We start from the raw sequence: 24047 nt of genomic DNA on the forward strand, positions 1-24047 counted from the left end.
GTGAGGGGCCAGCACTATGGCATAGCATGTAAAGCCACCACCTGAAGTGCCAACATCCCACATGGGTGCCAGTTCAAGTCCTGGTCACTCCACTTACAATTCAGCTCTCTGCTATGGCCTGAGAAAGCAGTGGAAGATGGCCCAAGTTGTTGGGCCCTGCACCCATGTGGGAGACCCAGAAGAAGATCCAGACTCCTGGCTTCAGATTTGCTCATCTCTGGCCATTGCTGCCATTTGGGGAGTGAAATAGCGGATGGAAGACCTCTCTCTCTCTCTCTCTCTCTCTCTTTCTCTTTCTCTCTCTCTCTCTCTCTCTCTCTCTGCCTCTGTCTCTCTGTAACTCTCTGCCTTTCAAATAAATAAATAAATCTTTAAAAAATATTTGATGAGAACTGACATATTACTGCTTACTACTCATAAGGATCACTGCATGCATCATGTTACAGCATATGTGCTACCTGTGCTTTATTTCTAATACAGTTTCCCCTCATGTTGTGAACATTATTTCTGTGTTATAAATGAGACAATTGAGGTAAAGTTTACATGAACATGACACAGATGGAAACTCTAACCCCGGGATTTAAACACCTATGTCTTTATCTGGCTCCAGAATTGGAGATTGTTTGTTTGTTTGTTTGTTTGTTTTATTCGAATTCTATCTCAAACTCCTGTTTATAGAGCATTCAGGATAAGAAGGTAAAGTACAGGATTGTGAAATGTGTGAGCACCATCCATATGGTGACTCTCATTCACGTAATTCCTCTACTTGCTGTGACTGGGTTGGTAAATGGGGCGCTATTTTCCTGCCCTGTACTTTAGGTAATTACACTACTCAGTCTAATCACCATGTGAGCTTGACAGTGCAGGTTGCATTAGATTTGTTGCACATGAGCTGGGTACTACTCTTGGCTTCACTTCTGAGTTTTTGTGTGAATTTGGGAAAACCACACTTTTCTGTGTCTCAATTTTCATATTTGTGATATTGGAATAATGAGGCTTTCAAGATTCTCCATAGGGATATTTTCTCCATTGACCATTCCAGATGGGGAAAAAAAAAAAAAAAACACGTAAGTCATCATCATAATCACTGTCACCAAGACTGAAATGTTCATGCAAAATAATCTTGACAGGAAACAAAAAATGGGAGGAATAGAGTTATTGAAATCCATGCTTATGTACTTCTCTAGGAGAGGAGGTACAGTAATTCTGTAATACCAGCATCCATCTGTCATATGCAATTTCACATGAGAAAATTCTAAGAAGAAGGTACGGATTTTAGGAATACCACTTTGTATTTAAGAGAAAGTATGTCTGTTGGTTTTTTTTCTCACCATATGATATTTTACCATTTAATTTTAAAATATTATTTGTTTTTATTCATTTGAAAGGCAGAATGAGACAGTGAGAGTGAAAGAGATTATCTTCCATCTCTTGGTTCACTCCCCATAATCACAGGATCCAGGAGTGGGCCATACCATTGTCAAGAGCCAAGAACTCCACCTGGGTCTCCCACCTGGGTGGTAGGGACCCAAGTAATTCATCTATCATCTGATGCCTCCCAGGGTGAGCATTAGCAGGAAGTTGTATAGGAAGTGGAGGTGTTACTGGAATCCAGACACTTTTCACTACATGGACATCCCAAATAATGGCTTAACAGGTGCATCACAACAAATGATTTCCATTTTAATTTTTAAAATAGACATCATAGTGGAAAATAAGAGCCATGTACCTATAAATAGTAATACACATTTACACATATAAATATATGCATATAAAGTTATATACACATATTTATGTGGGAAAAATCTTTGATGATTTCATAGTAATTGTAATGCCTTATATACTATTTTCTTTCAGAGTTACACTGCATATTTCATACCAAAATTCCACAAATTTAGTAATGGAACAAAAAAGACAACAGATACATAATGGACACATCTTGTAGAAAATGGAAGGACAAGTACAGAACTCCAAAAGTCAACACATTTCCATTACCATTCAAATATACTAAGAAGATTGGAGTGAGTTGAAATAAGAGGAAGATTTGGGGGAGACATGTTTCTTTATCTTCATCTCAAGATGAGCAAACACAATCTGAAAAAAATAATTCCAGATTATAAATATTTCTATTAAAATAGTGTCATCATGGTAGACTTATACATAAAAATTTTTATAGTCCAAGTTAGTATCACTGTATTAATCCAGCTTCATTGACTGGAATGAAAAAAATTATTTTTCTACTTTTGTTTTGATGGCAGCTGAAGTATGAAGTGTCTTCAAACTGTTTAGGGAAAGTGTGTGTTTTGAAAAAAATTATTCACTGTGTTCAAAACTTTTTGCACCAAGATGAACTTTTAATTTTGTTTTCCACTTTTTGAAATTCCTTTGAATATTCATCCAAATGCCTAAGACTTCAGCTTTTCAAAATAAGTATTCTAATGATTTTTAGTGAAAATATACAAGCATGGTCAAGTCACTGTTTCTCAAACAGCTCTTGTGCTGACTGTTGATGTACAATGTAATACTTTATCCATTTTAGTATTTTTTTTTGTTCTAGTACCATTGGTTGAACTCTGTAATTAACACACAATTATTCTTAGGTGTTTAAATTTTAACTGAAAAGTGATCCCTGTTAGGAATTTGGAAAACATTATGCTGAGTGAAATAAGCCAATCCCAAAGGGACAAATACCACTTGTTCTCCTTGATAGGTGACAACTAACTGAGCACCAAAAAGGAAACCTATTAAAGTGAAATGAACACTATGAGAAACGGTGACTTGATCAGCCCTCACCCTGACTGTTGATGAGCAACTTGATATGTTATCCCTCTTAGTATTTTTTTTGTTTGTTCTACTTAATACTTTTGGTTGAATACTGTAATCAATACACAATTCTTCTTAAGTGCTGAAACTTAACTGAAAAGTGATCACTGTTAAATATAAGAGTGGGAATAAGAGAGGGAAGAGATGTGCAATTCGGGACATGCTCAAGCTGACTTACCTCAAACGGTAGAGTTAGAAACATATGCAGGTGCTTGGTATAATTGGAGCTATTTTATTTATTACTTTACCTGGACACAAAGACAAATAAAACTATAGGTAAAATTCAATTTCACAAAATTGCCTTAAAATAAAAAAATTTGAAGAGGAAATAGATTCTTCAATTCATCAGTGGTTATCCAAAATATTATTCTATTTATGGAAACTATCTCTAACTTATAATAGATCCCATGTGTATATGACCAGATATCACACATTAAAGGCTACGAGGTACCAAAATATTCAGGCACTTCGTTAGCAGGAGCTACATCACTGGAATGTTCAAAATCTGAAGCTAAGAAAATGTATCGATGTTTATATTCATAAAACAAGGATGAAAAATGACTTAGGTAATCATAAAACCTGATTCAGAGAATGGTATCTTACACCCAAGTAAAGCGTTTTGTCAAATTTCATTGTGTTCACTCAATGGCAGTAGCCAACATTTTAAATGATGCTGAGATTTATTTTTATTGGGAAGGCTAAAACTTAAGGTTTCAATAGGGGCACCGGTTTGAGTCCTGGCTGCTCCACTTCCGATCCAGCTCTCTGCTGTGGCCTCGGAAAGCAGTAGAAGACAGCTCAAGTCCTTGGGCCCCTGCACCCACGTGGGAGACCTGGAGGAGGCTCCTGGCTCCTGGCTTCGATATACTTCCAGTGTTGTGATAAAAGCCAATGTTTTCAAGCACAGAGGGAAAAGGGGTAATGAACAAAACATGTTTTTTTTTTTTCAGTTTAAGAGTAGAAATCAGCTTACAGGGTGTCAACATAATGGCCTCCATTCATAGTTACTATTAAATAAAGATTAAATGTTAAATATTTAGCATCAAATTTCTAATCTGAAGGAAAACTTATATATTGTCATATCTTGCACTTAATGGTTTTCCTTTTCAAATATTTTAGAGATTTACACAGAACTGGAAAATATTCCCATTTTTATTTACATTCTTCCTTTCATTTATTGATGGCTTTCAACAATAAAGCATCTTCATTTCGAAGCGTTCTTACCCCAAAATTAATCTACTACTCCAAGAAATAGATTCTATAGTTTTGAGACTTTTAAATTGTTCAGCATTATCCTTAATCTTTGAGATGCAACAGAGTATTTTTTCTACTCTAAAGAAAATACTAAAATACACAACTCAGTAACACAGAAATGAATAGTAAAACACAATGATGGAATATCTAGGAAAAATTACAATATGATGCACAATCAGTTTGAGTAAGATGTAACTTAGAGTTTAACTTTCAGTTTATTAAGTGCACTGTGTACCTGTCATTCTACAATGCCAGGCATATAGACAAACACTGTTCCACAACAAATGTTTTATGAGTTGGTAGCTATAAATAAAATATTTGCCATTCTACAAAAATCTAATATAATGCAACATCTAATAAAATTCATGTCCCCAAATCATGTCCTGTTTTGGATTAAGTTCTGATTTTTAGGAAATACATACTTATATTCACTAATTTGAAAGAACATACTTAAAATATATATTGTATATCCCCCACAAAAAAAAAAAACTAGCATTACACCAATTAATCAATTTTAGTTATTTTAACTGAAAGTGGGCAGTTTATACCCAGTTCCCACACTGCTTGGAGAACAATCAAATGCATTGGAAGCCAAGCAATTGACACTATTTATAGACATTCTCAGAACCACCTACTTTGTATTGATTGTTTTAAGCACCACTGTAAACTTTTGATTTTTAAGAGTCCCTTTGAAGATGTAGCAGACGTTGGCTTGCTAATCATGCTGGAAAGCATAGTGGGTTCAAAGTTACAAAAATTTCAACACATATAAATTAGTATTAAACTTGGTTATTTTCAATTGTCAATAAACTATAATGAAGGCCTAAAGTCCATAAATATTTGTTTCTGAACCCCTAAGCTTCTATGATTTGTACGTGTGTGCATTCATGTGTGTTTGTGAAAGGGAAATGCATATAAACGCGTACTGGGAAATGTTACACATTGTACTTTTAGCATCATTACTGTGAATACAGATGTGAGGTTTGTAAATATTTGGGTGCTTTTCAATATTTCTAGTGATTCAAATGCTGTTAGAATTTAGCATGGTCATTAACACTACATGTACAGTTCGGTGTTAGATTCAGGCGTTCAGACTTTACCATAGTTGTATGCATCATGTTCACTCTCCACTATAACTAGACAGTGATTATAAACTTTATGACCAAATGCACATGATCTCCCCAATGCATGATCTGCATTTTACTTAACACAATTTCAATTTTCCAGAGTTCAGAAATCAACTTTATTATAGGTTTCAGAAATATTAGAGGGAGCAGGGGCAGGCCCTGGAGGGCATGGAGGGAAGTGGGGTCCCGCACTGAAGGGAGGCTAGGGGAGCAGGGTCAGGCCCTGGAGGGCGAGGATGGGAGAAGGGCCCAGGCCCTGGAGGGCAAGTGTGGGAGTGGGGCCGGATCCTGGAGGGCGAGGAGGGAAGTGGGGTTCCACACTGGAGGGCAACAAGGGGAGCAGGGTCCAGCCTGAGAGGGCGAGGAGGGGAGCTGGGCCCAGGCCCTGGAGGGCACAGAAGCCAGAGGGTCAGGCCCTGAGGGCGGTGAAGGGAGGGGAGCCTGGTCCAGGATGGTGAGGAGGGGAGCAGGGCCTGGCCCTGGAGGGTGAGGAAGGGAGTAGAGCCTGGCCTTGGTGGGTGGCAAGGGGAGCACGGACAGGCCATGTAGGGCAAGGAAGTGAGCAGGGTCTGGCCCTGGAGGGTGGAGAGAGGAGCAGGGAAGGACCACAGAGGGTGAGGAGGGGAGCAGGGCCTGGCCCTGGAGGGTGAGGAGGGGAGCAGAGAAGGACCATGGAGAGTGAGGAGGGGAGAAGGGCCTGGCCCTGAAGGGAAGGAGGTGAGCTGGACCTGGACCTGGATGGCAAGGAGGGCACCGGGGCCTGGCCCTGGATGGTGAGGAGGGCACCGGGGCCTGGCCCTGGATGGTGAGGAGGGCACTGGGGCCTGGCCCTGGAGGGCATGGAAGGGAGCTGGGCCCAGGCCATGGAGGGCATGGAGGTGAGCAGGGCCTGGCCCTGGAAGGAGAGGAGGGGAGCAGGGCTCAGCCCTGGAGAACAAAGAGGGGACCAGGGTCCTACACTGGAAGGCAGCTGGGGGAGAAGGGCCAGGCACTGGAGGGCAAGGAGGGGAGTGGGGCCCGGCCCTGGAAGGCAGCGAGAGGTAGGGGGCCTGGACCTGGAGGTTGAGGAAGGGAGCGGGGTCAAGCACGGGAGGGCAACAGGAACAGGGCCAGACCCTGGAAGGTAGTGAGGAGATCAGGGCCCTGGCCATGGAGGACATAAAGGTGAGCAGGGCCAGGCCTTGGAGGGTGAGGAGGGGAGTGGGGTCAGGCCCTGGTTGGTGGCAAGAGGATCCAGGCAAGGAAATGGAAGGCAGTGAGTGGAGCAGTGTAAGGCCCTGGAGGGCATGGAGGAAAGCAGGGTCAGGCCCAGTAGGGCAGCGAGCGGAGTGGGGCAAGGCCATGCAGGGCGAGGAGGTGAGCAAAGCCCAGCCCTGGGGGGTGAGGAAGGCAGCAGGGTCAGGCTCTGGAGGGTGCAGAGGGGAGTGGGGCAGGGCCATGGAGGTTGAGGAGGGAAGGAAGGTCTGCCCATGGAGGTCTGTAGGGGAGTGGGGCCCAGCCCTGGAGGCAAGGAGGTGAGCTGGGCCTGGACCTGGATGGCGAGGAGGGCACCGGGGCCTGGCCCTGGAGGGCATGGAAGGGAGCTGGGCCCAGGCCATGGAGGGCGAGGAGGGGATCAGGGTCAATCCCTGGAGGGCGAGGAGGGGAGCAGGGCCCAGGCCCTGGAAGGTGAGGAGGTGAGCAGGGCCTGTCCCTGGAGGGAAAGGAGGGGAGCAGAGTAGGCCCTGGACAGCGGCAGGAGGAGCAGGGCCTGGCCCTGTAAGGCAGCAAGAGATGCGAGGCCTGGCCCTGGAAGGAGAGAGGGGAACGGGGCCCATGCCCTGGAGGACAGCGATGCCCGTTCAAGAGGGGCATGGGGCCTGGCCCTTCAGGGCAAGGAGGGTAGCAGGGCTCGGCCCTAGAGGGTGAGTAGGGGACCGCGGTCCTGCACGGGAAGGCAGCTGGGGGAGAAGGGCCCGGCACTGGAGGGCAAGGAGGGCAGCAGGGCCCGGCCCTGGAGGGTGGCAGGGGGAACAGGGCCTGGCCCTGGATGACAGCAAGAGGTGCAGGGCCTGGACCTGGAAGGCAAGGAAGGGAGGGGGGGGTCCATGCCCTGGAAGGCGAGGAGGGGAGCAGGGCCTGGCACTGGAGGGTGAGGAGGAGAGCAGGGTCCAATCCCTAGAGGTTGAGGAGGGGAATGGGGCCTGGCCCTGGAGGGCAAGGAGTTGAGGAGGGCCCAGCCCTGGAGGGCAAGGAGGGGAGAGGGGCCAGGCCCTAGAGTGTGGCAAGGGGAACGGGGCCAGGCCCTGGAAGGCAGTGAGGGGAGCGGGATAAAGCCCTGGAGGGCGTGGAGTGGAGCGGGGTCAGGCCCTGGAGGGCAGCGAGTGGAGTGGGTCAGGGCCATGGAAGGCAAGGAGGGGAGCGGGGCCAGGCCCTGCAGGATGAGGAGGGGAGCAGGGCCTGGCCCTGGAGGGTGAGGAGGGAATGGGGCCAGGCCCTGGAGGGTGAGGAGGGCCGTGGGGCTCAGGCCCTGGAGGGTGAGGAGGGCCGTGGGGCTCAGGCCCTGGAGGGTGAGGAGGGCCGTGGGGCTCAGGCCCTGGAGGGTGAGGAGGGCCGTGGGGCTCAGGCCCTGGAGGGTGAGGAGGGCCGTGGGGCTCAGGCCCTGGAGGGTGAGGAGGGCCTTGGGGCTCAGGCCCTGGATGGTAAGGAGAGAATGGGGCACAGGCCCTGATGGACTAGGAGGGAGGCAGGGCCCATGCCCGGGAGGCAGTGATGGCAGTGCCCAAGAGGAGTGGGGCCTGACTCTGGAGGGTGAGGAGGGGAGGGGGACCTAGCCCAGGATGGTAAGGAAGGCTGCAGGGCCCTGGAGGGCAAAGAGGGGAGCAGGGCTGGGCCCTGAAGCGTGAGTAGGGGAGCAAGGCCCGACCCTGGTGGGCATCAAGGTGAGCAGGCCCAGGCCCTGGAGGGCAAGGAGGGGAGCAGGGCCTGGCCCTGGAGGGTGAGGCGGGGAGCGTGGTCCTGCCCTAGAGGGTGGCAGGTTGAGCAGGGGCCAGCCCTGGAGGGCGGCAAGAGGAGCAAGGCCTGGCCCTAGAGGGCAACATGGGGAGCGAGGTCCATGCCCTGATTGGCAGCGATGCCTGTTTATGAGGCCTGGGCTCTGTTCCCCTCTTCACCCTCCAGGGCCAGGCCCTTCTCTCCTTAGGAACAGCCATCACTGCCCTCCAGGGCATGGGCCCTGCTCCCCTCCTCACCTCCAGGGCCTGACCCCACTCCCCTCCTCTTTCTCCAGGGCTGGACCTTCCTCCCCTCCTCGCCCTCCAGGGCCTGAGGCCTTGTGCCCTCCTCACCCTCTAAGGGCCAGGCCCTGTTCCCCTCAGGCATGGCCATCGGGCCCTGCAGGGCATGGGCCCCGCTCCCCACTTCACCCTCCAGGTCCAGGCCCGCTCTTCATGCCGCCCTCCAAGGCTGGACTCTGCTCCCATTCTCACCCTCAGGGCCAGGCCCTGCCCCTTTCAGACATGGCCATCACTGCCCTCCAAGGCTTGGGCCCCACTCCCCTCCTCACCCTCCAGGGCCAGGCCCGCTCATCTTGCTGCCCTCCAGGGCAGGGCCCTGCTCCCCCGCTGCCCTCAAGTGCAGGACCCCACTCCCCTCCTTGCCCAAGAAGGCCGGGCCCCACTTCCCTCCTCGCCCTCCAGGGCCAGGCCCTGCTCCACTCTCCTCCCTCCATGGCTGGCTGGGCCCCGCTCCCTTTGCCGCCCACCAGGGCCAGGTCCTGCTCCCCTCCTAGCCCTCCATGGCCCTGCCCTGCATACCTCCATGCCCTCTAGGGCAAGGCCCCACTCCTCTCTCTCATGGCCCTCACTTCTGTCCTGGGCATGGGCCATGTTCCCCTCACTGCCTTCCAGGGTCTGACCCTGCTCTCCTCCTTGCACTCCAGGGCCAACCCTGCTGCCTTCCTCACCCTCCAGGGCTAGGCCCCGCTCACATGTACACCCTCCAGGACCTGGGCCCACTCCCCATGATGCCCACCAGGGTCGGGCCTCGCTCTGCTACTCAGGCTCCAGGGCCCAGCCCTGCTCCCCTCCTCACCCTCCAGGGCCAGCTCTGCATCCCTTCTACCATCCCAGGCTAGGCCCCCCTCCCCTCCCCGCCCTCCAGGGTCAGGCCCCACTCCCCTCTGGCATGGCCATCACTGCCCTCCAGGGCATGGGCTCTGCTCCCCTCCTCGCCCTCCAGGGCCTGAGCCCCGCTGCCCTCCTCACCCTCCTTGCCATCCATGCTTGCTCCCCTGCTTGCCATCCATGGTGCTGTCCCCTCCATTCGTTGCCCATCAGGGCTTGACCCCACTCCCATCCACACTCTCCAGGGCCTGACCCCGCTCCCCTCACTGCCTTCCAGGGTCTCACCCAGAAATCCTCACCACCAACCAGGGTCTGACCCTGCTTCCCTATTCACCCTCCAAGGCCTGGCCTTGCTCACCTCCATGCCCTCCATGGACTAGGACCCACTCACCTCACTGCCTTCCAGGGACTGGCCCTATTCTCCTTGCCACCCTCTAGGGCCTGACCCCGCTCCCTCCCTCGTTCCCCAGGGCTGGACCATGCTCCTCTCCTTGCCCTCCAAGGCCTGGGGTCCGGTGCCCGCCTCACCCTCCAGAGCCTGGGACCTGGTGCCCTCCTCACCCTCCAGGGCCAGGCCATGTTACCCTCAGGCATGGCCATCAGTGCCATCCAGGACATGGTCCCTGCTCCCCACTTTGCCCTCCAAGGCCGGGCCGCTCCTCTTGCCTGCCTCCAGGGCAGAGCCCTGCTCCCCCACTACCCTACAGTGCAGGACCCCAGTCCCTTCCTTGCCCTCCAGGGCTGCACCTTGCTCCCCAACTCACCCTCTAGGGCCTAGACCCAGCTCCCCTCCTTGCCCTCCAGGGCAAGCCCTGCTCACCTCCTGGCCCTCTAGGGCCTGGAACCTGCTCTCCTCTTAAACCTCCATAGCCCTGCCCTGCATTACTCCATGCCCTCTAGGGTAAGGCCTCATTCCCCTCAGTTGTGGCCATCACTACCCTCCTGGACATGGGCCCTGCTCACCTCACTGCCTTCTAGGGCCTGACCCTGCTCCCCTCCTTGCCCTCCAGGGCCTTTCCTGCTGCCTTCCTTGCCCTCCAGGGCCAGGCCCGGCACCCCTCCTTACCATCCGGGCTAGGCCCCCCTACCCTCCTCACCCTCCAGGGTCAGGCCCCACTCCCCTAAGGCATGGCCATCACTGCCCTCTAGAGCATAGGCCCTAGTCCCCTCCTCGCCCTCCAGGGCCTGGGCCCCACTGCCCTCCTTACCCTCCGGGGCCAGGCCCCGCTCCTCTTGCTGCCAAAAAGGGCCGGGCCCTGCTCCCCCTGCCACCCTCCAGTGCAAAACCCTGGTCCCTACCTTGCCCTCCAGAGCCAGGGCCTCTCCCCTCCTCAACCTAAAAGGCCAGTCCCTGCTCCCCTCCTCACCCTCCAGGGCCAGGCCCGACTCCCTCCTTGCCCTCTTGGGCTTGGCCACACTCCCCTCAGGAAGGGCAACACTGCCCTTCAGGGCATAGGCCCTGTTCCCCACCTCACCCTCCAGGGCCAGGCCCCACTCCCCTTGCAGCCCACCAAGGCTGGTCCCTGCTCCCCTCCTAGTCGTCCAGTGCCTGGCCCCTGCTCCTATTGCCCCCGACCAGGGCCAGACCCTGCTTCCCTCCTTACCCTCCAGGGCCTGGGACCACTCCCCTTGATGCCCACCAGGGTCGGGCCTCGCTCCGCTACTCAGGCTCCAGGGCCCAGCCCTGCTCCCCTCTTCATCCTCCAGGACCAGGCCCTGCACCCCTCCTTACCATCCGGGCTAGGCCCCCCTCCATTCCTTGCCCTCCAGGGTCAGGCCCCACTCCCCTCAGGCACTGCCATCACTGCCCTCCAGGGCATGGGCTCCGCCCCCCTCCTCATCCTCCTGGGCCTGTACCCCATTTCCCTCCTTGCCCTCCAGGGCCTGGCTCTGTTCAACTCCATGCCCTCAAGGTCCTGCCCCACTCCAGCTCCACTCGCTGCCCTGCGTGGCCTGACCCAGTTCCCTTCCATGCCCTCCAGGGCCTGACCCCACTCCCCTCCACTCCCTCCAGGGCCTGGCCCAGATCCCCTCGCCATCAACCAGGGCCTGACCCTGCTCCCCTATTCGCCCTCCAAGGCCTGACCCTGCTGCCTTCCTTGCCCTCCAGGGCCAGCCTCCGCTCACCTGCACGCCCTCCAGGGTCCATTACAGGACCCTGCTCCCTTCCTTGCCCATGAGGGCCGGGCCACACTTCCCTCCTCAACCTCCAGGGCCAGGCCCTGCTCCACTCTCCTTACTCCAAGGCTGGCTGGGCCCAGCTCCCCTTGCCACCCACTGGGCCCTGCAACCCCCGCCTCTCTCCAGTGAAGGACCCCACTACCCTCCTTGCCCTCCAGGGCCACGCCCTGCTACCCTCCTGGCCCTCTAGGACCTGGACCCTGCTGCCCTCCTAGCCCTCCATGGCCTTGCCCTGCATACCTCTACGCCCTCTAGGGCAAGACCCTATTCCCCTCAGTCATGACCATCACTTCCCTCCTGGACATGGGTCCCGCTCCCCTCACTGCTTTCCAGGGCCTGACCCTGCTGCCTTCCTTGCCCTCCATGGCCTGGGCCTTCTCCCGTTGATGCCCATCAGGGTCAGGCCTTGCTATGCTACTCAGGCTCCAGAGCCCAGCCCTGCTCCCCTCCTCACCGTCCAGGGTCAGGCCCCACTCCCCTCAGGCATGGCTATCACTGCCCTCCAGGGCATGGGCCCAACTCCCCTCCTTGCCCTCCAGGGCATGGGCCCCATTCCCTCCTCACCCTCCAGGGCCTGGCACTGCTCACCTCCATGCCCTCCATGGCCTGGGCCCCAATCCCCTCACTTCCTTCCAGGGCCTGGCCCTGTTCCCCTCGACACCCTCCAGGGAGTGACCCCGCTGCCCTGCTGGCCCTCCAGGACCTGACCCGCTCCCCTCCTCGTTCCACTGCCTGGCCCTTCTCACATCCACGCCCTCCATGGCCTGGGCCCTGTTCCTTCCCAGCTCTCCAAAGCCTGGGCCCAGTTCCCTCCTCACCCTCCTGGAACAGACCCTGCTCCCCTCCTCACCTCCAGGCCTAGGCCCTGCTGCCCTCCTCACCTCCAGGGCCAGTCCCTTCTCTCCTCAGCCATCACTGCCCTCCAGGGCATGGGCCCCACTCCCCTCCTCACCTCCAGGGGCAGGCCTGCTCCTCTTGCCAACCTCCAGGGCAGGACCCTACACCACCCCCGCCTCTCTCCTGTGCAGGACGCCACTCCTCTCCTTTCCCCAGAGGGCCAGGCACTGCTCCCCTCCTCGCCCTCTAGGGCCTGGACCCTGCTACCCTCCTTGCTTTCCAGGGAAGGGCCTTGCTCCCCTCCTAGCCCTCCAGTGCTGGGCCCTGCTCCCTTCCACGCCTTCAGGGCCTGGGCCCCACTCCCCTTACTGCCCACCAGGGCCTGACCCCGCTCCCCTCCTTGACCCCCAAGGCCTGGCCATGCTCACCTACATACCCTCCATGGACTGGGCCCCGATCCCCTCACTGCCCACCAGGGCCTGACCCCGCTCCTCTCCTTGACCCCCAAGGCCTGGCCATGCTCACCTACATACCCTCCATGGACTGGGCCCCGATCCCCTCACTGCCCACCAGGATCTGACCCTGCTCGCCTCTTTGCTCTCCAGGACGTGGCCCTTCTCACATCCATGCCCTCCATGTCCTGGGCCCCGTTCCTTCCTAGCTCTCCAGAACCTGGTCTCAGTTCCCTCCTCGCCCTCCAGGACTGGACCCTACTCCTCTCCTCACCTCCAGGGCCTGGGTCCTGCTCCCCTCCTTTACCTTCCAGGGCCTGGCCCGGATCCCCTCGCCACCAACCAGGGCCTGACCCTGCTCCCCTCCTCACCCTCAAGGACCTGGCAATGACACATCCATGCCCTCTATGGCCTGGCCCTGTTCCCTACTCACCCTCCAGGGCCTGGGCCCTGATCCTCTCGCCACCCTCCAGGGCCAGGCCCTGCCCCCTCCTTGCACTCCAGGGCTGGGCCCCCTCCGCTAATTGCACCCAAGGACCAGGCACTGCTCCCCTCCTCACCATCCTAGGCAAGGCCCCACTCCTCTTCTTGCCCTCATAGCTCAGGCAATTTCCCCTCCTTGCCCTCCAGGGCTTGGCCCCCATCCCCTCTCGCCCTAAAGGGCAGGGCCACGCTCCTCTCATCGCCCTCCAGGGCCTGACCCTTCTATGCCCTCCAGGACCAGGCCTCACTCCCCTCCTCGCCCTCAACAGCCTGTACCTAGCTCCCCTCCTCGCCCTTCAGGGCTGGGCTCTGCTCCCCTCCTCACAGTCCAGGGCCGGGCCCCACTCACCTCAGGAACATCACTGCCCTCCAGGATATTGGTCCCGCTCCTCTCCTCGCCCTCCATGGCCAGTCCCCGCACCTACTGCCACCCTCCAGGGCCAGGCCCAGCTGCCCTTGCTGCCCACCAGTGCCAGGCCCTGCTCCCCTCCTAGGCCTCCATGGCCTGGCCACGCTCCCCTCCTCACCCTCCAGGGCCTGGACCCACTCACCTTGATGCCCACAAGAGTCAGACCTGGCTCCACTACTTATGCTCCAGGGCCCGGCCCTGCTCCCCTCTTCACCCTCCAGGGCCAGGCCCTGCACCCCTCCTTAAAATACTGGGCAAGGCCCCCCTACTCCCCTCGCCCTCCAGGGTCAGGACCCACTGCCCTCAGGCATGGCCATCACTGGCCTCCAGGGAATGGGCCCTGCTCTCCTCACCCTCCAGGGCCTGGGCCTCATTCCCTCCTCGCCCTCCATGGCCCTGCCCTACTCCACTCGCTGCCCTCCAAGGCCTGACCACACTCCCCTCTTTGCCCTTCAGGGCCTGAACCCGCCCCCCCCTACTGCCTTTCAGGGCCTGGCCTGGCTCCCCTCCTTGCCCTCCATGGCCTCACCCCTCTCTCCTGCCTAGACCTGCTCACCTCCATGCCCTTCATCGCCTGGGCCCCAATCCCCTCACTGCCTTCTAGGGCCTGGCCCCATTCCCCTCACCACCTTCCAGTGCTGGATACCACTCCCCTCCTAGCCTTCCAGGACTGGGCCCTGCTCCCCTCCTTTCCTCCAGGCCTGGACCCCACTCCCCTTGTTGCCCTCCAGGGCGGGACCCTGCTTCCCTCTATGCCTTCCATGGCCCTGCCCTGCTCCCCTTGCTGCACTCCAGGGGCTTACCCTGCCCACTTCCTTGCCCACCAGGGCCTGGGCCGTGCTCCCCTTGCTGCCCACCTGGGCCATGCCCCGCTCCCCTCCTCGCCCTCCAGGGCCAGGCCCTACTCCCCTCCTCGCCCTCCTGGGCCAAACCCCACTCCCCTCCTCCTCCAGGGCCTGGGAGCTAATCCCCTCGCTGCCCTCTAGGGCCAGGCCCTGCCCTCTCGTTGTCCTCCAGGACCAGCCCCCACTCCCCTAATCGCCCTCATGGACCAGGCCCTGCTCCCCTCCTTGCCTTCCAGGGCCTGGGCACTGCTGCCTTCCTCACCCTCCAAGGCAAGGAATGGAGCAGGTCTCATATCCTGGAGGGCATGATGGCCATGCCTGAGGGGAGTAGTTCTTGACCTTGGAGGGTGAGGAGGGGAGCAGGGACAGAACTTGCTTGGTGGCAAGTGGAACGGTCCATGAACAGGAAGTGGAGAGAGAATGGGGCACAGGCCCTGGAGAACAAGAAGGGGAGCAGGCCCATGTCCTGGAGGGCAGTGATGGCCGTGACTGAGGGGAGTGGGGCCTGACCCTGCAGGGCAAAGAAAGGAGCAGGGCTGGGCCATGGAATATGAGAGGGGAGCGAGGCCAGACTCTGTGGGCATCAAGGTGAGCAGGCATAGACTCTGGAGAGTGAGCAGGGCAGCGTGGCCTGGCCCTGGAGGGTGAGGAGGGTGCTGGGCCCAATCCTAGAGGGAGTTGAGGGGAGTGTGGCCCAGCCCCTTAGGGCAAGGAGGGGATGGGGCCCAGACCCTGGAGGGTGAGGAGGGCCTGGGCCCTCCAGGGTTGGCTGTTCCTGAGGGGAGAAGGTTCCGGTCCTGGAGGATGAGGAGGGAACTCGGCCCAGGCTCTGGAGGGCTACGAAGAAACGGGGCCCAGGCCATGGAGGTCGTGGATGTGAGCAGGGCCAGGCCCTGAAAGGCGAGGAAGGGAACAGGGTCAGGCCCTCTAGGGCAAGGATGGGAGTGGGGGCAGGTCCTGGAGGCTACAGAGGGGAACAGGGCCAGGTCCTGGAAAGCAGTGGGGGGATTGGGGCCCAGGCCAATGATGGCATGGATGTGAGCAGGGCCAGGTACTGGAAGGCAAGGTGGGGAACAGGGCCTATGCTCTGGAGGGCAGTGATGCCCTTCCTGAGGGGAGTGGGCCCTAGCCTGGAAGGCAGTGCGGGGAGTGAGACCCAGGCCCTGGAGGGTGAGGAGGGGAGCAGGGCCCAGTCCCAAGAGGGCAAGGAGGGGAGCGGGTCCCAGGCCCTGGAGGGTGAGGATGGGAGCAAGGCCTGACTCTGTAGGGTGATGAGGGGAGCTGGCCCGGCCCAGGAGGTCAAGGAAGGGAGCTGGGCCTGGACCTGAAGGGTGAGTTGGGGAGTGGGGTCAGTTCCTGGAGGGCGGCAAGGGGAACAGGGCCAGGCCCTGGAAGGCAGTGAGAGGAGCGGGACCCAGGTCCTGGAGGGTGAGGAGAGGAGAGGGGTCAGGCCCTGGAGGGTGGCGAGGGGAACAGGGCCAGGCCCTGGAAGGCAGTGAGGGGAGCGGGACCCAGGTCCTGGAGGGCAAGGAGGGGAGCAGTGTCCTATACTTGAGGGTGGCGTGGGGAGCAGGGTCCGGCACTTGAAAGTGGCAAAAGGAGTGTAGCCTGCCCCTGGAGGGTGAGGTGGGGAGCAGGGCCCAGGCCCTTAAGGTCAGTGATGCCCTTCCTGAGTGGAGTGGGCCCTAGCCTGGAAGGCAGTGCGGGGAGTGAGACCGAGGCCCTGGAGGGTGAGGAGGGGAGCAGGGCCCAGTCCCAAGAGGGCAAGGAGGGGAGTGGGTCCCAGGCCCTGGAGGGTGAGGATGGGAGAAAGGCCTGACCCTGTAGGGTGATGAGTTCACCCGGTTCTGGAGGTCAAGGAGGAGATCAGGGCCTGGCCCTGGAGGTTGAGGAGGGGAGTGGGGCCCATGACCTGGAGAGCAGTGATGGCTGTTCCTGAGGGGAGAAGGGCCTGGCCGTGGAGGGTGAGGAGGGCAGCAGGGCCTAGGCCTGGAGGTGAGGAGGGGAGCGGCGTCAGGTCCTGAAGGGCGAGGAGGGGAGTGTTGTCAGGAACCAGAGGGTGAGGAGGGGTGAGGGGACAGGCCCTGGAGGCTGGCGAAGGGAACAGGGCCAGCCCCTGGAAGGCAGTGAGGGGAGCGGATCCCAGGTCCTGGATAGGAAGGAGGGGAGCTTGGTCAGGCCCTGGAGGCTCACGAGGGGAGCAGGGCCAGCCCCTGGAAGGCAGTGAGGGGAGCGGGGTCAGGCCCTGGAGGCTGGCAAGGGGAATGGGGTCAAGCCCTGAAAGGCAGTGAGGGAGCGGGACCCAGGTCCTGGAGGGCAAGGAGGGAAGCAGGGTCCTGCACTGGAGGGCGGCGAGGGAAGCAGGGTCCGGCTCTGGAGGGTGGCGGGGGAAGCAGGGTCCGGCTCTGGAGGGCAAGGTGGGGAGCGGGGCTCATGCCCTGGAGGGCAGTGATGCTCTTCCTGAGGGGAGTGGACCCTAGCCCTGGAAGGCAGTGAGGGGAGTGAGACCCAGGCCCTGGAGGGTGAGGATGGGAGCAAGGCCTGACCCTGTAGGGTGAGGAGGGGAGTGGGGCCCATGACCTGGTGGGCAGTGATGGCCATTCCTGAGGGGAGTGGGGCCCGGTGCTGGACTGTGAGGAGGGGAGCAGGGCCCAGCCCTGAAGGCCTAGGAGGGGAGCTGGGACCAGGCCATGGAGGGTGAGGAGGGGAGCGGGGCCTGTTTGGAGGGCATGGAGGGGACCTGGGTTAGGGCCTGGAGGGTGAGGAGGGGAGCTGGGCCCAGACTTGGAGGGCAAGGTTGGGGCAGGGCCCAACCCTGGAGGGCGAGGAGGGAACTTGGCCCAGGCTCTGGAGGGCTAGGAAGGAATGGGGGCCAGGCCATGGAGGGCGCGGATGTGGAGGGTGAGGAGGGGAGCAGGGACAGTTCCTGGATGGTGAGGAGGGGAGTGGGTCAGGTCCTGGAGGGCGAGGAGGGGAGTGGGGTCAGGTCCTGGAGGGCGAGGAGGGGAATGGAGCCAGGCCCTGGACGTTGGCGAGGGGAACGGTTCTAGGCCCTGGAAGGCAGTGAAGGTATCGGGGCCCAGACCATGGAATGCATGGAGGTGAGCAGTGTCAGGCCTTGGAGGGCGATGCGGGTGGCGTGCCTAGGCCCTGGAGGGCAAGGATGGGAGCAAGGCCTGACCCTGTGGGATGAGGAGTGGTGCTGGGCCCAGCCCTTGAGGGCGTTGAGGGGAGCATGACCTGGCTTTTTAGGGCAAGGTAGGGATGGGGACCAGGCCCTGGAGGGTGACAAAGGGAACTCAGTGGCCTGTGAGGGGAAGGAGAGGATGGGGGCCTGGCCCAGGACTGTGAGGAGGGGAGCTGGGCCTGGTCCTTGAGGGTGATTAGGGGAGGGGGGGCTGGCCCTGGAGGGCAAAGAGGGGGCAGGGCCTGGCCCTGGAGTGCTGGGAGGGGACCAGGTCCTAGGCCCTGTAGGCGGAGGTGAGGAGGAGGGCCTGGCCCAAGATGGTGAGGAGGGCAATAGGGCATAGCCCTGGAGGGCGAGGAGGGGAGCGGGGCATGGCCCTGGTGGGCAGCAAGAGGAGCACAGCCCAGGCCCTGGTGGGCAAGGAAGTGAGCAGGGTAAGCCCCTGGAGCTCAGCGAGGGGAGCAGGGCAGGGCAATGGAAGGCATAGAGGGAAGCAGGGTCCTGCACTGGAGGGCAGCAAGGGGAGCGGGTCCGGCCCTGGAGGAAAGGAGGGAAGCAGGGCCCAGGCCCTGGAGGGCGAGGAGGGGAGTGGGGTCCTGCCCTGGATGGCAAGGAGGGGAGTGGGGTCCTGCACTGGAGGGCAGCGTGGGGAACGGGGCCCAGGTCCTGGAAGGCAACAGGTGAGCTGGGCCCGGCCCTGGAGGTGAGAGATCTGAGCCTGGATCACGGTTCACCTATTTTAGACTGGGCCTCCATCTTGTTATTTGGGCCTGATAGCCACCCTCCAGGCCAGACACCACTCCCCTCCTCACTCACCAGGGCCTGGGCCCTGCTCCCCTCAGCTCCTTCCAGGGCCAAACCCAGCTCCCCTCCTTGCCCTAAAGGGCCTTGGCCTGCTCCTCTGCTTGCCCTAAAGGGACTGGGCCCTGCTCCCCTCCTTGCCTTCCAGGGCCAGAAAATGCTCTCCTAAGGTGCAGGCCTCCTCGCCCTCCAGGGCCCGGCCCAGCTCAGCTTGCTGCCTTCCAGGGCTGGAGGATGCTCCCCTCACAGCCCTCCAGGTCCGGACCCCACTCCCCTCCTCACACTCCAGGGCCTGGGCCTTGCTCCTCTGCTCGCTCTCAAGGGGCTTGGCCCCACTCCCCTTCTTGCCATCCAGGGAATGGGCCCCGCTCATGTCATCACCCTCCAAGCTGGACCCCGCTCCCTTCCTCGCTATCCAGAGCCTGGGCCCCGCTCCCCTCCTCACTCTCCAGGGACGGCACCACTCCCACCTCACACTCCAGGGCCGGTGCCGTGCTCCCCTCACCGCCCTCCAGGGCTGGGCCCTTCTCCCCTCTTTGCCCTCCAGGGAGTGGGCCCCGCTTCCTTCCTAGCCCTCCAGGGCCTGTGCCATGGTCCTTTGCTCGCCCTCCAGGCACTAGGTCCTGCTTCCCTCCTTGCCCTCCAGAGCCCAGCCGGGATCCCCTCCTCACCCTCCAGGGCCTGGGCCCTATTTCCTCCTCACCCTCCAAGGCCTGGGCCCTGTTCCCTCCTCGCCCTCCAGGGCCATACCCTGCTCCCCTTCTCACCCTCCAGGGCCATACCCTGCTCCCCTCCTCACCCTCCAGGAAATGGGCCCCACTCCCTTCATCGCCCTCCAGGGACTGGACCCCGCAAACCCTCCTCACCCTCCAGGGCCAAACTCTGCTCCTCCTCTAGCCTTCCAGGGACTGGGCCCCGCTCCCCTTGCCACCCTCCAGTGCCAGACCCTGCTCCCCTCCTCGCTCTCCAGGGATGGGTGCCACTCCCCACCTCGCACTCCAGGGCCTGTGCCCTGCTCCCCTAGCCACCCTCCAGGGCTATACCAGGCGCCACTCACTGCCCTCCATGGCCAGACCCCACTCCATCCTCGCCCTGCAGGGCCTGGGCCCTGCCCCACTTCTCTCCCTTCTGGGAGAGACCCCACTCCCCTCCTGGCCCTCAAGGGCCTGGTCCCTGCTCCCCCATCACCCTCCTGGGAGTGGGCCCTGCTCCCCTTGCAGCCCTCCAGGATCAGACCCTGCTCCCCTCCTCACTCTCCAGGGCCTGGGCCCTGCTCCACTCCTAGCCCTCCAGGGCCTGGGCCCTGCTCCACTCCTCGCCTTCTTGCCAACCTCTGCTGCACTACTCGCCCTTCAGGGCCTGGCCCTGCTCCCCTCCTCACCCTCCAGGGTCTGGGTCCAGCTCCCTTCATCGCCTTCCAGGGCCAGACCCCGCTGCCCTCCTTGCCCTCCAGGCACTGGGCCCAGCTCCCATCCTCCCCCTCCAGAGCCGGACTCAGCTCTGCTCCTCATTCTCTGGGCAAAACCCCACTCCCCTCTGGCCCTCTAGAGCCTGGGCCCACTCCCCTCCTTGCCCTCCAGGGCCTGGCCCTGCTCCCCTCTGGCCCTCCAGGGCCTGGGCCCCACTCCCCTCCTTGCAATCCAGGGGCAGACTCTGCTCCCCTCCTCAGTCTCCAGGGCCTGGGCCCTGCTCTACTCATGACCTCCAGGTCCGAAGCCCGCTCCCCTCCTCGCCCTCCAAGTCCTTGCCCTTTTTCATTTTACCTTCTCTGACCCCCCATACTGAAGGCCTCAATGAACGCCCATGCAAATACAGCCTGTTCAGGCTGCACTGCTTCACTCTGCAATCTGTTCATCAGGAACTCCATGCAGTCACTGCCACAATTCTCCTGCTTCTTAAAGTTGTTCTGACCCACAGCTGATTTTAATTTCCTCCCACTCTACCTGGTTAATGAGCTCTACCCCCCCCCCCCCAGCCCTCCAGCCCACTACTCTCCTAAGATAGAGAATCTGCAACAATCTTGCCTCACTGCCAGCCATTCCTACCAGGTGTGAGAAGAGCAATTTTCAACTAGAAAAAATTATATCCCTCTTAAAACCTATCACTATTTACCAAATCTATCGATTCAGATGTAAGCAATTATTTTATTTCGCTCTCAACCATTCAGAGAACATACAGATGTATGCACATATGACATTCCTGATGGATGTATCTAAAAATAAATTTCTATTTAATATTAACCTATGAAAACAGATCATAACAATATGCTCCTGAATTATTTGGAAACAGAGTCACTAAGTAGTTTCTATACAAGTGTTACCTATTAAATCTCCTTTTTATAATTTCTTTCAGTGCTAGTTGCTTATAGCATTCATAAAAGTATATAATCTTGTGGCCAGCACTGTGATGTAGCAGGTAAACACATCACCTGCAGTACTGGCATCCCATACGGGTGCTGGTTTGAGTCCTGGGTGCTCCACTTCTGATCCAGATCTCTGCTATGGCCTGGGAAAGAAGTAGAAGATGGCCCAAGTCCTTGGGCTCCTGAACTCCCATGGGAGACCCAGAAGAAGCTCCTGGCTTCTGGCTTTGGATCAGCACAGCTCCAGCTATTGTGTTCATCTGGGGAGTGAACCAGAAGATGGAAGACCTCTCTTTCTCTTTCTCTTTCTCTTTCTCTTTCTCTTTCTCTTTCTCTTTCTCTTTCTCTTTCTCTTTCTCTTTCTCTTTCTCTTTCTCTTTCTCTTTTTCTCTGCCTCTGCCTCTGCCTCTCTGTAACTCTGACTTTAAAATAAATAAATAAATCTTGAAAATATAAATCATCTAATATGGTTTCCTCCTCCTATCATGAATCTGAATAAAATGTGAATGTGAATAAAACATAAGCTGGACAGTGGCCATGGGGTAGGGGATGGAGGGAGAGTTGACGAGGTCAAGGTGGGAAGGCTAGGTTAACACTGTGACTCGCAGGGTTTTATAGTAACAGATTGCTGGTTTACTCACTGTACAGGTCCATCATTTGTGTCAGGGGACTCTCCTCACAGAAGTCATACTATCTTTGTTACCCAGGCGTGCCAAGCAAGCATAGTAGAATCCTGTCCCATGACAGCACAAGGAAAAGGGAACGTGGTAACACAAAACCTATCCCTTTCAACTTCTGCCTCACATGGCTCTCATTAGTCAACACAAGTTAGTCAAGCCTAACCTACACCTGGGAGGGGAAGTGGCTGCTGATCAAGTGTATCTTTTTAAAATTGAATTTATTTCTTTGTATTGCAGATCAAAAGCAACATTGAGAGAAAAAAGGGAGAGAGAGATTTTCCAACTGCTGGTTCACACTGCAAATACCCGCAACAGCTGGGACTAGGCTAGGCCAATGTCAGGAACCAGGAACTCACTCCACAAGGGTGGCAGGAACTCAAAGACTTGGACCATTTTCTGTGTCTCCTCGGCACATTTATAAAAGCTGGAAAAGAAGGGCCGGCGCCGTGGCTCAATAGGCTAATCCTCCACCTTGCGGCGCCGGCACACCGGGTTCTAGTCCCGGTTGGGGCGCCGGATTCTGTCCCGGTTGCCCCTCTTCCAGGCCAGCTCTCTGCTATGGCCAGGGAGTGCAGTGGAGGATGGCCCAGGTGCTTGGGCCCTGCACCCCATGGGAGACCAGGAAAAGCACCTGGCTCCTGGCTCCTGCCAGGATCAACGCGGTGCGCCGGCTGCAGCGGCGGCCATTGGAGGGTGAACCAACGGCAAAGGAAGACCTTTCTCTCTCTGTCTCTCTCTCTCACTGTCCACTCTGCCTGTCAAAAAAAAAAAAAATAAAATAAAAGCTGGAAAAGAAGAGTAGCAGGGACTCAAACTAAGCATTTGATACGGGACATGGGCACTGTAAGTGTTGACTTAACCTACTGTGCCACTACGCTCACCCTAATAAAGTTTATTTTATGAAAGATTCTATGTGCAGCAAAACTCATGTTCAATTCATATGAATATGAATTATGAGCATGTTCTTAATTTTTGTTGTTGTTTTCACCTGAATCTTTACTGTTTCTGAAGGTAAGTTCTTTCTCTCACTAAATAAAAAGCTTAAAATTTTAAGAAAAAAAAAAGACAAGTGCTAAAACTCTTCCCATATTAACCTACATAAGAATTTAGAATTCTATATCTTCCCACTGAATTGATAACTATATCATTATGAAATCTCTCTGAATATATCTAGTAATAGTTCCTGCATGAAAGTCTGTCTTGTCAGATCTCAAGAGAGTCTTCTATTCAAAATGTGTAGGTATATTTTCAACATTTTTACTCTTAAACATTTAAGGATTGTATCCTAAATAGCAAATAATTAACTGGTTTTCCATTAAATAAGAAAATTTTTATTTCTAGCTGGATCACTTAGTTAATTTACATTTAAAATTTTGTGATATGTTTTACCTGAATTTAGCATCTTACTTTGTTTCCTGTTTTAGTAGTTTCCTCTTCTCCCTCATTTTGAATCTATATAGTTTGTTACTTAATTTCCTCTCCATTGGTTTGTTTTTTTTTCTTTTTTTAACTTTTATTTAATGAATATAAATTTCCAAAGTACAACTTATGGATTACAATGGCTTCCCCCCATAACGTCCCTCCCACCCGCAACCCTCCCCTCTCCCACTCCCTCTCCCCTTCCACTCACATCAAGATTCATTTTCGATTCTCTTTATCTACAGAAGATCAGTTTAGCATACATTAAGTAAAGATTTCAACAGTTTGCTCCCACACAGAAACATAAAGTGAAAAATAATAGATGATTTTTTAAATGATGATGAAATCAGATCAGACCTATTGTCATGTTTAATCCCAGTGAGAGTCAAGTTCGGAATTGATAATTTCTTCTTCTTCTTCTTTTTTTTTTTTTTTTACAGAAGATCAGTTTAGTATACATTAAGTAAAGCTTTCAACAGTTTGCACCCCCATAGAAACACAGAGTGAAATACACTGTTTGAGTACTCATAGCATTAAGTCTCAATGTACAGCACGCTAAGGACACAGATCCTACATGAGGAGTAAGTGCACAGTGACTCCTGTTGTTGACTTTACAAATTGACACTCTTATTTATGGCTTCAGTAATCTCTCTATGCACCAGTCATGAGTTTCCAAGGCTATGGAAGCCCCTTGAGTTCTCCGACTCTTATCTTGTTTAGACAAGGTCATAGTCAAAGTGGAGGTTCTCTCCTCCCTTCAGAGAAAGGTACCTCCTTCTTTGAAGACCTGTTCTTTCCACTGGGATCTCACTCACAGAGATCATTCATTTAGGTTTTTTCTTTTTTTTTGCCTGAGTGTTTTGGCTTTCCATGCCTGAAATACTCTCATGGGCTTTTCAGCCAGATCCGAATGCCTTTAGGGCTGATTCTGAGGCCAGAGTGCTGTTTAGGACATCCGCCATTCTATGAGTCTGCTGAGTATCTCGCTTCCCATGTTGGATCACTCTCCCCTTTATTTATTCTATCAGTTAGTATTAGCAGATACTAGACTTGTTTATGTGCTCCCTTTGACTCTTAGTCCTTT

At 56.0% G+C, this 24047-nt stretch overlaps 1 long non-coding RNA gene across 1 annotated transcript; it reads right to left on the reverse strand.

Annotated features, from left to right (window-relative positions):
• Nucleotides 1-1514: 1514 nt before the first annotated feature.
• Nucleotides 1515-20421, reverse strand: LOC149120426 (uncharacterized). The gene is made up of 3 exons (XR_016225655.1): nucleotides 20266-20421; nucleotides 3002-3071; nucleotides 1515-2094 (listed from the first exon to the last, which is right to left on the reverse strand). It is a non-coding gene; the product is annotated as an uncharacterized LOC149120426 (long non-coding RNA).
• Nucleotides 20422-24047: the final 3626 nt, after the last annotated feature.

The sequence above is a fragment of the Oryctolagus cuniculus genome, chromosome 19 (genome assembly GCF_051225735.1).
Source record: "Oryctolagus cuniculus isolate XC-2025 breed Fujian yellow rabbit chromosome 19, ASM5122573v1, whole genome shotgun sequence".
Classification (NCBI taxonomy): domain Eukaryota; kingdom Metazoa; phylum Chordata; class Mammalia; order Lagomorpha; family Leporidae; genus Oryctolagus; species Oryctolagus cuniculus.